The 15442-nt window shown below is 41.9% G+C and overlaps 1 protein-coding gene across 2 annotated transcripts in view; it reads right to left on the reverse strand.

Moving 5' to 3' along the window:
* The window catches only part of FRMPD1 (FERM and PDZ domain containing 1), a 143120-nt gene that overhangs the window by 98836 nt on the left and 28842 nt on the right, over positions 1-15442 (reverse strand). Inside the window, exon 1 of one of the 2 annotated variants that reach the window (XM_044265325.1) lies at positions 12295-12345. The exons of the other annotated variant lie outside the window; for it this stretch is intronic. The gene's annotated coding sequence lies outside the window, so the exon portion shown is untranslated. Of the gene's footprint in view, positions 1-12294; positions 12346-15442 lie in introns of those variants that run through there. 2 annotated transcript variants of the gene reach the window in all.

Here is a 15442-nt window from a genome sequence, read left to right on the forward strand (position 1 = left end):
TACCCCAGTCATGTCCCTAAAGATGACCCATTTTTACTCTTTTTAGGAGGGGTGGGGGATGGGGATGTGGCAAGCACGTCTCCTTTCTGGACTGCTTCCTCTGCTCTCCCGGTCAGCCTTGTCTGCTTGCATTTCTTTCCCTCTCCCTAATCACCGTCTCTGCTTCTTGATAAAATTGATATTCTAATCTCTTGCTCATGGCAATGGACTTCATGATAGGGCTGGCAACAGAGGGAAAGGATCGGATAGAGCTGGGAAGGATTATCACAATTTTTTGAAAATATTTGAGTTCTTTATGTCTCCCGTCAGACAAGCTTTTAATCTCATTCCTCAGATGATAAATCTTTCAGTGTTCGGCTTTGAAAATAGAGGAGTGGCTTCAGCAGCTTTTTCCTTTTCATTCTTTTTAAAATTCTCTATTTCTCTGTTGGTTCAGCTGTTGGAAGATCAGTTCCAATGGCATGCCCTTGAGGTTGCGGCAGGGTCTAGCATGGCCCTCCTCTGGTCTTGCCACTACATCTGTTCCGATTAACACACGCTCCATTCTGCTCTGAATCTGTCGCTTGGCTCCCCCACAGCCCAACAGGCAGATGCCACCATCCCACCATCATCATTTTCTTCAGTTCCTTTACTTTTCATAGCATTTTACTGTTTATAAAACACCAGACAAAGTAATCATCTCATTGTATTCTCTCAATAGCTCCTGAGTTAGGCAACACAAACATTATTACCCCCATTTTACAGAAAAAGAAGCTGAGCTGAGCTCAGAGAAGTCAAATGATTTGTATGAGATCACAGCTGGAAAGGGGATTCAAATTCAAGTTTACCTGGGTAAGAGAGCTCTCCCCTTGTGGGGAGGAAGATGGCTGCAACAGAATCATAATATGGAGAAATTTCATAAATCATTTCAGGATGACTATCCAGGGGGAATCCTGTAAAGACAGGGGTCTGTATCCTCTAACTGACTCCCCCTCTCAGCTGGCTCCCTACAGAAGGAAGTCATGCTGTGAGACATACGGGAAAAGGAGAGGGTAGGATGTGAGGGCCTAGAGCTGGAATGTAAAGAAGAGGTCACACATACCCACGGAGACCAAACCAGTGCAGGGCTGGCGAAGGCTGCCATCTCTGCCACACTATTTAAAACTGTGGGGGGATGAGCTCTCAGGAGCCTGGGCCTACACTGAAGCCTTTGGATTCTGGGGCCACTTGAGAGGTCCAGCTGGCCCCAGTGGAGTGGGACCCTTTCTCAGGTGTGTAGAAACTCCCCTGCCCACTTCCTGCACACGGCCCTGAGGGAAGACCCCTGATTCTGCTGAGGTTTGTCTCCCTAGAGGGGAATGTCACAGTTGGGCCAAACTACCCCTCCCAGGGCCACTACTAGTACCTACAGTGGATTAGCAAAAAAGCATCCCCTCCTCAGATGCCTTTGTGAAAACAAGAAAAGAATGTTCCCTTCCTTCAGGCAGAGAGAGTACCACACCATGGTACACAGCTCAGCAAATGGACTTGAGGTCCTGCTGATCCTCTCAACTGGTACCCTCGTATTGTAGACAACCTATACAATGGCACACAGCAGCCCAATCTTCCTTATTCATATGGGGTATCTGAAGATTTCTCCCACCTTACCTCAGCATGGTGGGCCCAGTTGACCAGCCTCATTCAACGTGAGGCCACTAGAGAAGTATTGGCTTTCTTTGCTTTCATGACTGCTGCCCTGTTGCTACCCCAAAGGCCACAGTATCCTGATTTGCCCGGGGCCAACATGAGTGGCCAGAGCACATCAGAGGCTATTTAAGGAGACTCCATAGCTTGAAGGAAGAAGACCAAGCTAAAGAGCTAGAAAGGAGGACTCGTATTGAGACAGATTTAAAAGAAGAAAAGGTACGTTTTTAAAATAAGAATCTTAAGGATATTCAAGTAGAGATTAGAAAGACAGAATCAGAACGAAGACATATGGTTTTGAGAAGTTTAAAAGTCAATTTCTTAATTTAAACATTTTCATTGTGGAAGTGAAAAATAGAATGAACAACACTGAGAATAGATTTAATGACCTGAAAGATGAAAAAGGAGAACAATCCCACAGTACCAAACCAAAAATACAAATAAATGGAAATTATGAGTGAAAAGGTTTAAAAAGTGGATGAAATATACATATAATCTACACATAGTATTAAACATAATTACTCAGATAGACACATGATAAAGTAGCAAATGGAGCAAAAGTAATAAGAGGGTGAAGCAATCACCAAAGAAGTGATAGAAGAAAATTTTAGGGACTTTAAGAAGCTGGAACTTTTAAATAGAAGAGACTCACTGAATGCTACCCAGTCTTAATTTAAAAACACATACCATGGGGAAGGGGGCACCTGACTGGCTAAGTCAATGGAGCATGCAACTCTTGATCTCAGGGTCGTAAGTTCAAGCCTCACGTTGGGTGTGGAGATTAATTTTAAAAAATACAATAGAATAATATAAAATAGGGGTGCCTGGGTGTCTCAGTGGATTAAGCCTCTACCTTTGGCTCGGGTCATGATCTCAGGGTCCTGGGATCGAGCCCCGCATCGGGCTCTCTGCTCGGCGGAAAGCCTGCTTCTCCCTCTCCTCTGCCTGTCTCTCTGCCTACTTGTGATCTCTTTCTCTGTCAAATAAATAAATTTAAAAAAATTTTTAATAATAATATAAAATAAAACAAAACAAAATAAAATCGCATACCTAGGACTTCCAGTTCTGGACAAGATAGAGGAACACATTTCTCCCTGTTCTTCCTACTAAATATAGCTAAAACCTCTAGACATTATGTATAAAACAAACATAAGAAAATTTTGAATGATGGGGAGATAAAATAGACCAGCTAGGCACCTCAGGACTCAAAGAACAATTCCCTAGGTTTTCTTTTTGCATCCTATATATCCCAGATCAGGCACTAGAGAAACCCACGACTAGGAAATGCCAACAGACACAGATTATTAAAAAAAAAAAAAAAAGTCCTCAAGAAAAGTCTGATTCCTGTAGCCAAAGGAATGGGAAAGGGCAGCCTAACAAGACAGGAGCTTTTGTGACAACAGGTACCCAATTCCAGCCAAACCCCAGAGTAGAAGATTTCACACAACGTTCCTACTCCCACTCTCCGACCCCTGCTTAGTGGAGGCTGAGTAGAGAACTTGGATGTTCACCCCTGTCCTGAGCTCACAACACACATCTCCCACTGTGCACCAGGTGGTGTCATCAGAGATGGAGTAGGGACTTGGACTTCCATCCCCATCCAGGGGTCACAATGCAGGGTTCTCTTTCCCTACTAGTACAGTGTCAGTTGAGGCCTGCTAAAACAGAATTCAAATGATATCCAGAATCTCATAACATCATACCCAAAAGGTTCAGGATGCAATTTAAAAAATCACTTATCATACCAAGAACCAGAAAAATATCACCTTGGATGAGAGGAAGACAGTCAACAGACACCGAAATGGAGAAGCTGCAGATGTTGGAATTATCTGACAATGTTTTTAAAGGCCATCCTAAAAATGCTTCAACAAGCAATCATGAGTTCTCAGATGAAAACATAAGAAATATCTACAAAGAAATAGATGTTATGAAAAATAACCACATGGATATTATGTAACTGGAAATTATAAGAAAAGGAGTTTAAAAACTCGCTGGAAAAACTCAATAGTAGAATGGTGGTAACAAAGGATAAAAATCAGTGAATTTGAGGGCAGAGTAATAGAATACACCCAATCCAAACAACTGAGAGGAAAGTGGATTGGGGAAAACACGAGAACAAAGTTCATCTAACACTCATATAATCAGAGTCCCAGAGGAACAGGGGAGAGAAAGTGGGACTGAAAAAGCAATTGAAGAAATAATCGCTGAAAATTCCCAAAATTTGGAAAAGTCTAGATCAGTTGTGCAAATTCCAGAAAGGAGAAACTCAAAGAAACAGAGAATTCACATCAAGGCATCATAATTACACTCCTGAAAACTAATGGCAAAAAATAAAAAATCTTGATAGCAGAGAGAAATGACAAGTGACTTACAGAGGAATACCAGTTTCAGTGACAGCCAAATTCTCATTTGAAAAGGGGGTCAGAGGAAGTGGCGCAACATTTTTCAAGTGCAGAAAGAAAATCAACATCAACTTAGAATTCTATATCCAGTAAAAATATCCTTCAGAAACAAAAGTGAGAAACTAAGATGAAGAAAAAGTAAGGGAAATTGTGACCAATGAAACTCCCCTGAAATGATGACTAAAGGGAATTCTTCAAACACAAAAAAAAAATGATAAAAGTTAACAACTTGGGCACCTGGGTGACTCAGTGGGTTAAAGCCTCTGCTTGGGCTCAGGTCATGATCTCAGGGTCCTGGGATCGAGCCCCGCATCAGGCTCTCCACTTAGCAGGGAGCCTGCTTCCCCCTCTTTCTCTGCCTGCCTCTCTGCCTACTTATGATCTCTCTCTATCAAATAAATAAATAAAGTCTTTAAAAAAAAAAGTTGACAACTTGATGGAGGTGGGGGAATGGGTGAGCCTGGTGGTAGGTATTAAGGAGAGCATGTATGCATAGAGCACTGGGTGTGGTGCATAAACAATGAATCCTAAAACACTGAAAAAATAAAATTAAATTTAAAAAACAAGCTGAAAACTTGGAATATCAGAAATAAAGGAAGATTAACAGAGAGGGTAAAAATATTAGTTAATATAATAAAATGTCACTTTCCTCTTGAGTTTTCTAATTTATGTTTGGTATTGGAAACAAAAATTATAATACTATTGGATGTTCTCAGCATATATAATAGTTAAGACAATTATTTTAAAAAGGACAGAGGGTAAAGGGACCCAAATGTGTATTTCACTTGAAGTGGTAAAATGCCAGCATCGGTAAACTGTGATGTTATGTATGCCTAACTTTATCTTTGACAAAACAACAACAACAACAACAACAAAACGTTGTTTTGGTGGTGTTGTTTTCAATTCCAAACATTGTTATTTTATTTGTTATTCAAAATGAATAACAAAATGTCAAACTTGACTCCTCATATTTCAATAATTACAGTAGATGTAAGTAGTCTAAATATACGAATGAAAAGACAGATTGGGGGACATCTGGGTGGCTCAGTTGCTTAAGCCCAGGTCATGATCTCTGAGTTTTGAGCTTGAGCCCCATGTTGGGCTCGCTTCTCCCTTTCCCTCCACCACTCCCCACCCCTAGCATGTGCTCTCTGTCTCTCTCTCTTGCTCACTCCCTCTCTCTCTCTAGTAAATAAATAAAATCTTTTTTTTTTAAGATTTTACTTATTTGAGGGAGGGAGAGAATAAGAGATCATGAGAGGGAGAAGTCAGAGGGAGAAGCAGACTCCCCATGGAGCTGGGAGCCGGACGAGGGACTCGATTCAGGCCGGTATCATGACCTGAGCTGAAGGCAGTGGCCCAACCAACCGAGCCACCCAGGTGCCCCTAAAATCTTTTTTAAAGGAGAGAGTGAGAGATTGGTAGGACAGGCTTTTAAAAATATGCCCTGGTCGGGACGCCTGGGTGGCTCAGTTGGTTAAGCAGCTGCCTTCGGCTCAGGTCATGATCCTCAGCATCCTGGGATGGAGTCCCACATTGGCCTCCTTGCCCCGCAGGGAGCCTGCCTCTCCCTCTGACTCTGCCTGTGCTCTCTCTCTCTCTCTCTGACAAATAAATAAATAAAATATTAAAAAAAAAATATGCCGTGGTGAAATTCCTGAACTCCAAGAATAAAGCATAAAGATCCTAAGCTTCCAGGTAATGTGATTAGCTTACTTATGAAGGCAAGAGAGTCTTCCAGAATTAATTTTGTGGACCCCACAAACTGCCCTTGTTAAAATTTATTGAGATCTAATATTTATTAGTCACTGTTCTAAGCAGTTCATGTCATCTTACTTTTATAATTCTACAGGGTATATGTTATTAGGATCCTCATTTTACACATGAGAAGACTTTTCTGAGATCACTTAATTAATAAGAATTTAAGACTTTAGATTCAAACCCAGGAAAAGAAATGAAGGAAACTAGAGTGAGTACAAGTTAGCTCCCTGAATAGGAGAGTGAGAAGAGAACTCCCAGAGAATGACATGCTGAGAATTATTAGGACGGGGAAGAAAACTATTACATGCTGAGTTTTGTTTGTTTGTTTGTTTTTGAAGATTTTATTTTATTTTATTTTATTTGACAGAGAGAGACACAGCAAGAGAGGGAATACAGCAGGGGGAGTGGGCTTCCCGCTGAGCAGGGAACCCAATGCAGGGCTCCATGCGGGGCTTGATCCCAGGAGTCAGAGATCAGGACCTGAGCTGAAAGCAGATGCTTAACCACTGAGCCACCCAGGCACCCGACATGCTGAGTGTTTTAAATACACTATTAATTACCACAAAACCCCAATGAGCAGGCATTAGGGTGTCACTTTTGATGAAGAGATTCAGCAAAGTTAAGTAACTTGCTCAAAATAATCCAGTACTAGGTCATATAGACAGAATTGGAATCTGGGTTAGCCACCATCCACTACTGGGTCAACAAACCAGAAGGGCTCTTGGAACACATTTCCCATGATGATTGTCTTTATCATTCTACAGTTTCCCTATAGTGACCCAGCCATTAAAACCTTAAAGAGAAAAGGATCTGTCCTACCTTTCTTGGTGATTTTATTCAAGCCCACAGGGTCTGAGTAGTATCTATAAAGGAAAGCATTGGGCTACACCAGTTTTTCTCTTTTTTAAAATGTATTTTATTTTATTTTATTTTATTTTAAGTAACCTCTACGCCCAACGTAGGGCTTGAACTCACATTTCTGAGATCAATAGTCTCGTAACTGAGCCAGCCAGATGCCCCTATGGCACCTTGACTTACTAAGTATCTGAAGCTGAAGGAATTTTTTTTAAGATTTTATTTTTAAGTAATGTCTCTACTCAACATGGGGTTCAAACCTACACCCCCAAGATCAAGAGTTGCGCAATCTACCCACTGAGCCTGACAGGTGCCCCTAGTGTTTTTCTAACTTTGGTGAAGGGCAGACTCATGGAATCCTTTACTCAGTTCAGATCCTATTAAATAGAAGCCCAGTGTAGAAGACAGGGATAAGCAGAGAAAGACTGACTGAAGGGAGATCTAAGGGCACTGATAGCCTTCAGTTAAAACACTCTTTTACAACCCTGAATTCTGAAAATAGGACCTGGAGGGGCCCTGGCCACAGGGGAGCATGTTGGAGGCTTCTCTCCCATCTTCAGTGTAGGATAGGGAGAGAGAGGGATGACCTAGATTTTGTTAAAAACAAGGCTTTATTCGTGTTTTGTTATGGTGGACTGCATACGGAGACATTGTGTCTTAGTCTTTTTTTTGGTTCAGGGATGTTCTGGGAGGGATCTGGGCGTTGGAGTCAGATGTGGCTTAATACCAGCTCTTGCCCTTATTAGCTTTGTGACCTTGGACAACTAATGTAATCTTTCAGTTTTCACATCATAATAAACAGATAATACTGACTTTGGGAAGTGTTGTGAGGATTAAATTAAATAAGGGTAAATAAAGCACCTAGCAGAGAATCAGGGTATTGTAGACATTTGATAAAAAGCAACTATTATTACACACTTTGAAACTCCCAGATCTTGAGGTGCCTGGGTGGCTCTGTCAACAAAACATCTGACTCTTGATTTCGGCTTAGGTCACAATCTCTGGGTCCTGAGATCAAGCCCCACACAGGCCCTGCACTGGGTGTGGAGCCTGCTTGGGATTCTCTCTCTCCTTCTGCCCATCCCCAAATCCCACTCTCTTTCTGGGGGAAAAAAAAATGAAAGAAAGAAAGAGAAAAGAAACTTCCAAGTCTTAAGACTTCAAATCTGTAGGGCGCCTGGGTGGCTCAGAGGGTTAGGCCTCTGCCTTCAGCTCGGGTCATGGTCTCGGGGATCTGGGATCGAGCCCCACATTAGGCTCTCTATTCAGTGGGGAACCTGCTTCCCCCTCTCTCTGCCTGCCTCTCTGCCTACTTGTGATCTCTGTCTGTGTCAAATAAATAAATAAGATGTTAAAAAAAAAAAAGACTTCAGATCTGCCTTTTCTTACACAATTTGTGGAACTTCAGTCTTCTCTTTTTTTTTCTTTTTTCCCTTTTTAAAAAAATGTAGACTGATTAATATAAAAAGAGATAATACCTTTTGTGAAGGAATGCTAAAAGTACTGAAATTTAAGGTATGGATTATGAAAAACCACAATGACACTGGAGAAACGATGCATTCTTATAATCTAGACCCTGATTAGTGACTGTTACACCTGCTGATTAGCTTGAAACCAAATAGCAAGTGTTCACAAAATAATCCATTATTAAAACATACATTTTTTTTCTTTTTTTTTTTTAAGATTTTTTATTTATTTGACAGAGACAGAGCGAGAGAGAGAACACAAGCGGGAGGGGGTAGGAGAGGGAGAAGCAGACCCCCACTGAGCAGGGATCCTGAAGCAGGGCTCGATCCCAGGACCCCAGGATTATGACCTGAGCTGAAGGCAGACGCTTAACAACTGAGCCACGCAGGTGCCCCAAAACATACATTTTTTCAAAAATAAAAGATGCTTTTTTTGATTCTAGTATTGACAAGATGAGAATAATCTGATTTTATAGAACTTCTGTCTTAAAATAAGAGCTGTTTTGTGCATCATCATATAGTCGGGGGCCCAGCCTGACCTTCCAGAGCTTATGGTTTTACTAGAGGCTAAAGTCATAGAAGATTTCCTATAATGGTCCACGAATTCCTGCCTCATTCCATGAAGCTTAATGAGAGAACATTTTAGAGCATATGGTACTTTGTCAACTGATACTAATGTGTCCATTAGTGGGACTCCAGAGGGAATTTCAGTCTATGCCTAGAGAATGGTCACTTGAGGAACAGAAATAGCTACTTACAGCCCCCACCTCTCAACAACTCTGTCCTCTGTCCAGCCTCCTCTTCTTTTAGTCCTACCAGGGAGACATATAACTAGGCACGTGCCATTAATGGTATTTGCATTATCCACACTTGAGCCATAATCCCTTAAGGCACAGCACCTTGATGTCCTTCAAAACCTTATGCAGTCAGGGGGTGCCTGGGTGGTGCAGTCGGTCAAGTCTCTGACTCTTGACTACCACTCAGGTCATGATCTCATAGGTCGTGAGTTCAAGCCCCATGTCAGGCTCCGTGCTCAGTGGGGAGACTGCTTGAAGATTCTCTCTCTCTGCCCTTTCCCCAAATTGCATGCTCTCTCTCTCTGTGTCTCAAATAAATAAATCTTAAAAAAAAAAAAACTTTATGCAGTCAGTATCTTACTTGACCTTCACAACACTCCTCTGAGCTAGGTTTTGTTATCTCATTTCATAGATGAGGAAAACAGAGGTGCACAATATTTAAACTATGGCTTCATGGTCAGAGGTTAAGTGGCAGAGCTATGCTTAGTCCAAAGCAATGGGCCAACCCCATGCTGGACGCATAGAGGAATCTACTTGAACTGACTGGGTTCCATGAATTGCTGTGCTTTGCTAGCCTGATGTGGCCCAAATTAAATATATCTACATTTATTCATTGGCAAAATATGGGTAAGGCATTGTGCTATAATGGGAGTAGTGCCCTGGAAATTTCAAGAACTTTGGAGTCATTCAGCACACAGATATATGGACATCCTGGTCCTAGTAAGCTCTCATCAATTGCTACTTATTATTAGTAAGAGGTGCTATGACGAACACAGGTGAATCACACATAGTCCTGACCCTCAAACAGCTCTGAAGTGTATTTTTTAAAGATTTTATTTATTTATTTGAGAGAAAATGAGAGCGATCACAGAGGGAGAGGGAGAAGCAGACTCCCCACCAGGTGCGGAGCCCAATGTGGGGCTTGATCCCAGGACCCTGAGACCACTAACTGAGTCCAAGCAGATGCCCAACCGACTGAGCCCCCCCAGGCACTCTTGAAGTTTAAATAAATTATATGATGATCTGAAAAAAATAAAGCAGTTGAATCCCTATCTTATTCCTATATCTTAGTTTTCATTTTAAAATAAAATCCAGGGCGCCTGGGTGGCTCAGTGGGTTAAAGCCTCTGCCTTCGGCTCAGGTCATGATCTCAGGGTCCTGGGATGGAGGCCCGCATCGGGCTCTCTGCTCAGCAGGGAGCCTGTTTCCTCCTCTCTCTGCCTGCCTCTCTGCCTACTTGTGATCTCTGTCTGTCAAATAAATAAATAAAAATCTTTAAAAAAAAAATAAAATCCAAATGAATCCAATATTTTCATGGTGAAACCATTAAAGTGCTACAAGAAAATACAGACTAATTTAATCTTGGAGCAAGGAAGGTCATAAATATTAAATAGAAGATGAATAGACATTATTACATAAAATTTTAAAAATCCTGCATGAGGGAAACAAACAGAGACATAGTCAAAAGATAAATGAAAAGTTAAGAAAAATATTTATGATATAGATGACAAATAAGGAATAATATTGTGTGCATGCATGTATACATATATATATGAAGTTTCTAAAAATCAATAATTAACAGACCAACATCCCAGTAGTAAAATGGGCAAAAGACAGGAATAGCTAACTTATGGTAAAGCAATTATAAATTGTTCAGCTACAGAAGTGCTCAACCTCCCTCATAAGAGATATGGAAATAGAGACAACACTGAGATATCACATGTTACCTACCACAATTGCAAAGACTGGAAGTTTCATCATACATGTGTTGTTGAAGATGTTGGAAAACAAATCCATATTTTGTTGACAGGACGGTAAATTGGTATTGGTACATTTTCTGTGAAGGACAATTTGGCAATAGCTATGAAAAATTTTTAAAGGGGGGCCTGGGTGGCTCAGTGGGTTAAAGCCTCTGCCTTGGGCTCAGGTCATAGTCCCAGGGTCCTGGGATTGAGCCCCACATCCAGCTTTCTGCTCAGCAGGGAACCTGCTTCCCTTCATCTCTCTCTGCCTGCCTCTCTGCCTACTTGTGATCTCTCTGTCAAATAAATAAATAAAATCTTAAAAAAAAAAAAGAAAAATTTTTAAACATGTACCAATAGCAAAACATTTTCAAACAACCAAAATGCCCATCATAATTATGACACAGGCATTTGATGAAATGCCATATACCTATAAAAAAGAGAAAAAAACAGCTCTTTGGCTACTACTTCTGAGACCCATTTTCATGATATGTTGTTAATTTTTTCAAAGCAAGGCACAAAATCATGACTATAATGTGCTACCATTTGTACTTTCAGAAAGGGAAGGAAATCATTATTCAAGAATATACACGGAACTCATAACACTGGTTGACTAGGAGGAAAAGAACCAGAAGGCCGAATGACGGGAATGAAAGTTAGCTTCTCACATACACCCTTTGTGTCTTCTGAATTTTGAACTGCATAATGGTATTAAATGCCTTTAAATTTTTATATTGAAGAGATCTTTTAACCCAGCAATTCCAATTCTAGGAATTAATTTCTACAAATGTATTTGCACATGTGTTCCATGCATACAGAGAAACTCACGGCAGTGTTTCCTGTAATGGTTAGCAATTGGAAGCACCCTAAATACTAAGAAGAGAGCTTAGTAAATGACAATTTAGTCACACCAAGAGTTGCATATAGTTGTTAAAAAGAAGGAGAAAAGTTGATAGTACTCTATGGGTTAATAGAGACTAATCTTAAACAGTTTTGAATTAAAAAGATATATAAAGAATAATCTGTAGTGTGTGCTTAGAGCATGCTTGTATATAGACCAAAGAACACCATAGACTATTTCTGGAAAAATATATAAGAAACTGCCAATGCTGGTTGCCCAGTGGAGGGGACAGTGGGTAGTTTGGCTGGGGGCAGGGGTGGACCTTGGGACTGACATGTGGCTGAGAGACAGAGGAAGACAACTTCCTTTTGACTGCATATCCCTTTGTGGCTTTTGAATGTTTTACCATGTGCAAGTATTATATAATCAACAAAAATGTTTTCAGCATATTATGTCCAAATGTGTGCCTGTATTGAGCCAAAAGTTGCCTCCCTGTGGGTTCTACCTGTTGATTCAGCTTCTATCATTAGGGTCACAGGTAAAGTAGGTTTCACCCCTCTCATTCTAGATGCTCTTGAGATATTTGAATACTCGGAGTCCTCACTTCTCTGGCCAAGCTCCATCAGAGTCCCAGATTGTTCGAGAAAAGGTCCTTCCTCATCCTAGTCCCTGTCTTTGGACCCTTCCTGGTCCCCAGGATTTCTTGGGGAGAGCACTACCCAAAGCTCAGCAAGTGGCTTTCCAGGCAGTGTAGTAGGCTGCTCTCACCTCTCCATTGCTGTTACAACCTGCTCCCTACTGGGGTTTCTTCCTTGGATGGGGGGAGTCAAGCCAGTGGGGAATGGCAGGCACACATTAGCCCCTGAGGTGCCCCTGCCTCCAGACCACGGAGGTGAGGCAAACCTGATGCATTTTCTTTCTTCTGGGAGGGAGCAGGGGTCGTCCTGTATTTTGTTGCTCTTCCCAGAGGCAGAGTCTGGATTCAGAGGGGCTGAAAGAAGGGGCAGTTTAGAACACAGTGTTCCTGAAACATTTGTGAAACATTGAAGAATGAGAAGTGCTTAAGTGGTTCGGCGGTGAGGGACTGAGTTCGTGAAAGCAGCCCCACGTGGAGTTGGGGAAGAGCGGGGTGAAGCCACAACTAGCTGAAGTTGTGCTCATGCATACTAGAATTTCTTGTGCACTGGGGCTCCGCATCAGAATAACGACGTCTCTGAGCTGCTCTGCGAAGGGCAAGGTGGACCTCTCTGGCCTCAGCAAGCACTTCTACTCTAGACACCATCATGAATTTACCTTAGCCCTAGGCCTTTCTTTTCTTTTATATAATGCTTGTTTTTCCTGATTATAAAAAATAATACACATCCATAGGAGAATTTAGAAAATACAGAAAAGTTTCGAAAAGAACACCCATCATCTCACCACATACCATCATCTTTTCCTCTTTCTGTTTAGTTTGTTTCTTACAAAGTTGACTACCTGGCATACCATTTTGTATTCTACTCCTCTAACTGGACATGATAGCCTAACATTTTCCATGTTAACTGTTTCCAAAACCATGATCGGTAATGCTTCAAAATGGTCTTTCATGAAGACATATTGTAATTTATGTAATCATTCACCTATTTTTAGACATTTTGTTTCCAATTTCCCCCTAAAGAATACTATGATTGACACCTTTGTACATAAATCGACATCTGCTTACTTGATTTGGTTTTGGAGTAAATTTCTAAAAGTAGAATTCTTGGGGTGCCTGGTTGGCACAGTCAGTTAAGTGACCAACTCTTGATTTCGGCTCAGGTCCTGAACTCGGGGTCATGGTATCAAGCCCCAAGACAAGCCCTGCGTGGAGTCGCTTCTCTCCCTGTCTCTCTCTGCCCCTTTCCCACTTCTGTGAGCTTGCTCTTTCTCTCTCAAATAAATAAATAAATCTTTAAAAAGATAGATAGATAGATGGATAGATGGATGTAGAATTCTTGAGTCAAAGGGCCCTTCATACGTACTGTTCAATTGCATTCCAGGAGGGATGCTCAGATTCTCTGTGCATGTACAGGGTGCCATTCTGCCTCACCTTTGCCAAAGTAAGCATCATGAAAAAATAAAAAAACAAACCTTCTTTACTAATTTTAAAGGTAACAAATGATATCTCATTACTTTAAAAATGTATTTGCATTTGTCTGATTACAAGTGAAGCCAAGATAGGCCTTCATGTGTTTATCGATATTTATTGATAAATGTATCAGTTTAAGTTTGTGGTCGTGGGTCCTCTTTGAATGTTGCTCAGATTTCAGGGGTGTCCTATATAAAGCACCTTCCCAATAGTCTTGCAATCAGTACTTCAGCTAATCAGACAACATTTTCATTACTGAGTTTTTTATAAGCACCTTTATACGTGCCTCTCCCATGGAACAGCACTGAGAAACAAACAAAAGATGTCTAAACAACCACATGTTTATTTAAAAATGCGGATTGCAACTGCCCTCCATTATCTTCCATGAGGCTAATTGAGCCTAAAAGGATCCTGATATGAAATATCAGCATTACAGAAAATGAATCTTTGTGTTTAGTGGTAAGTGCTCTCTGTAGTAATCAGAATAATTGTATTACACAGTTCTGAAAAGACAAGGAAAGATTCTTTCTGTTTCATCGTGTGTGTCGGGGAGGGGGTGCGTGGTGAGAAGAGACTAGGAGGCAAGGGGTATAGGCTTGGCCCTGGGCTGGGGCCTGGAACACCTGGATCCTGTCCCTAGCTCAAATCTCTGACTCTAGTCTCACCTGCCATTGAACTTGAAACAGGTCTTGGATAGTTTGAGGACACCCCCCCTCAATTTACAGATGAAGAAACAGAGTTCTGCGGGGGGGGGGGTTCTTAACCAAGGTTATGGATTTCTTTTCCATGGAAACAGGTCTTTTGTAAAGGGGGAAGAATGGACTGTTGATCTGCATGACCCGTTAGAGTAGATGCTGGACGGGAACAGTGGATATAAGTATGCATCATCTGCTCATCCCTAGAGGGGCCCACTACGTAATTCCCCAGGTTTCTTCCCAGCTCTGCTACTCTGTGAGTCACTCATGGGGAGGTTATCTTGTATCTATTTTTTTTTAAGTTTTTATTTATTGAATTGACAGACAGATCACAAGCAGGCAGAGAGGCAGGCAGAGAGAGAGGGGGAAGCAGGCTCCCCACTGAGCAGAGAGCCTGATGCAGGGCTTGATCCCAGGACCCTGGGATCATGACCTGAGCCAAAGGCAGAGGCTTTAACCCACTGAGCCATCCAGGCACCCCAAGGTTATCTCGTATCTAGGACACACACCCAGTCCCAGTCTGGATAAGACACTTCACAGGTTATGGTTTCTGGAGGAACGAGCCTCTGGATGGCTGGACCCAGCTGCTCGCCATTACCAGGAAAACAAATGGAAGTTTCTGCTTGTCTCATGGTGGCCGTCTTCGTAGTATATGGTAAGCATTCTTAGTTTGTTCACAAACTGTCCCACAACTTTAAAATCTGGATCCAAGTCAGCAAAGGCAGTCTGTTCAGGAAACTCAGAAAAGTATGGGGCCTCTCCGTCCCTGGGCCTCCAACCTCCGCAGGGCTGCCGCAGCACCGGCACCCTCAGCTCATGGGAATGTGCTCTAGGACACACACAAGGCAGCGATCTCTGGGCACAAGCTCCTAGCAGGTGTGTAACAGGACAGCTTCCTATCAGTCAACGCCGCAGATGCCTGGTCACTCTGAGGAGAACATCCACAGATACGCTCTGTTACAGAAGATGTTATTGATAGTTACAAGTCCCCCATGGGGATCTGGAGTTCTTAGAGGGGGGAAAAGTCAGAAATATGAGGGAAGATGATGGCTTTTTTCAATTCTCTGGAGGTCCGCGTGGTACAAGAAAAATTGGGCTTATTCTGTGGGCTTCC

This window comes from Neovison vison, chromosome 9, assembly GCF_020171115.1.
Source record: "Neovison vison isolate M4711 chromosome 9, ASM_NN_V1, whole genome shotgun sequence".
In the NCBI taxonomy this organism is placed as follows: Eukaryota; Metazoa; Chordata; class Mammalia; order Carnivora; family Mustelidae; genus Neogale; species Neogale vison.